The sequence below is a fragment of the Corvus kubaryi genome, unplaced genomic scaffold, assembly GCF_017639235.1.
Source record: "Corvus kubaryi isolate FWS band 111438036 unplaced genomic scaffold, C.kubaryi_AGA036_p1.0 37392, whole genome shotgun sequence".
Lineage (NCBI taxonomy): Eukaryota > Metazoa > Chordata > Aves > Passeriformes > Corvidae > Corvus > Corvus kubaryi.
This window is the reverse complement of record NW_024581131.1, coordinates 12,986,602-12,988,206: the sequence shown is the minus strand read 5'-3', so window position 1 is coordinate 12,988,206 and position 1,605 is coordinate 12,986,602.

Here is a 1,605-nt window from a genome sequence, read left to right as displayed (position 1 = left end):
CTCTCTGCTTTTCTCTGTGTGTACCGGCAGGTCTGGGACAGCCCCAGACTCATGCTTGTTTTCCTCCAGGAAACAGGAGCATCAGGGGCCTGTCAGTGAATGCAGGACAGAGCAAGTTGCTGCCTCCATCAGATAGGGCAAAATGGACTGGTGCATTATAGTTGGAGCAGTCAGTGGGATCCTACTGAGATCAGCCTGCTGGCAGGACAGCAAGGGACAGATAGAACAGGTGCCTGGAAGTGGGGGTAACAGTCATACAGTATTTGACCCTGCTGCCCTCACCAGTGAATTGGGAAACTGAATTATCTGGATGTCCTACCCTCACTGAAATATCAACTTGTCCTCAAAGGAAACAGATGGGAAAAGGGGGAAAAAAATATACCCGCAGACTTTGCATTGTACATGGTTGCTACTTCACGTTTAAAGAAGCATAGGAATGTTTTGAGTTGACAGGCGAGTTAGCAGAGACTAATAAGATATGGAAAGAATAACCAAACTTAACAGCTGTATTCTAGTATTGATAAAAGTTAACCCTGTATAACACACAATGCCAGGCAGGGTGCCAACACCTTCCCTTTAAATGAAAGACAAGATTATAAAAATCCGTGTACTTAAAACAACTGCTGATTTAAGCTGCAGTGTAAAGGGTATCTGGTTATTATAAAAAAGACACAGTGGATAAAATGGCAGGAATGGGGGGAAAAAAAAGAAAAATGACTGTGTATATTAGAAGCTTGTATGAAGGGAATATTCCAGCTTGGGATACAAGGGTAACTAATAAAAGCAATCTTTTCTTGATCACATCTTCAGCAGGTAACACAGTAAACTGAGCATCTCACTGCAATCTTACGGATAACCGATCTAGCTACATTATATGCAGGTATATGTGTGTATCTAAGAGTGTCATTTCATGAACTTAAAAAGACACTGTACAGTGTCAAAACTCACAGAACCCATCCTGTAGGATCTGGGGTTTACTACAGGACTTTCAGGATCCACCATTTACACCATGTCACAAGTAAGACAAGGGACTGGAAAAACCATCAGCAAGTGAGTGAGAAAGTAAACAATCACAGAAATATGGTATCACCAAGGTCATGAACAATTAAATACCATCCCACTGTGAGCCTACTGTATGCATTTATATTTAAAAAAATGTTCTCAGAACAATGGCCCTAAAGCCACGGGGCAGCGACTCATGAGAATGTGTCCAGGTGCAATGGTGTTTACACTGCGTTCAGTACTGCCCATGGCTGCACATAATGCAGGTCCTGCCAATGCCAGCTCCCTGTTGGGGACAGATGCACCTGCTCTCCAGCTCCTCTGAGATGATGTTGCTAGAGCACAATGCCAGGTCACTGTGACAAAGCCCAGAGCCAGGACCAACTGCTACACTGAGAGGAGGTTTGAGATCTCGCTATATAGTTGGCATGTTAACCATGCTAACCCCATTACAGGCGCCATGTCAACATGCAGAAGGAGAACTGGCAACACTGGGAAGCCCTTAGCTGGAGAGTTTATGAACAATAAAAACTGACAAGCAGCACACAGTTTAGACATGCAAGTGCTGACATCAGCATTAACACATCATCCTGACGCATCATT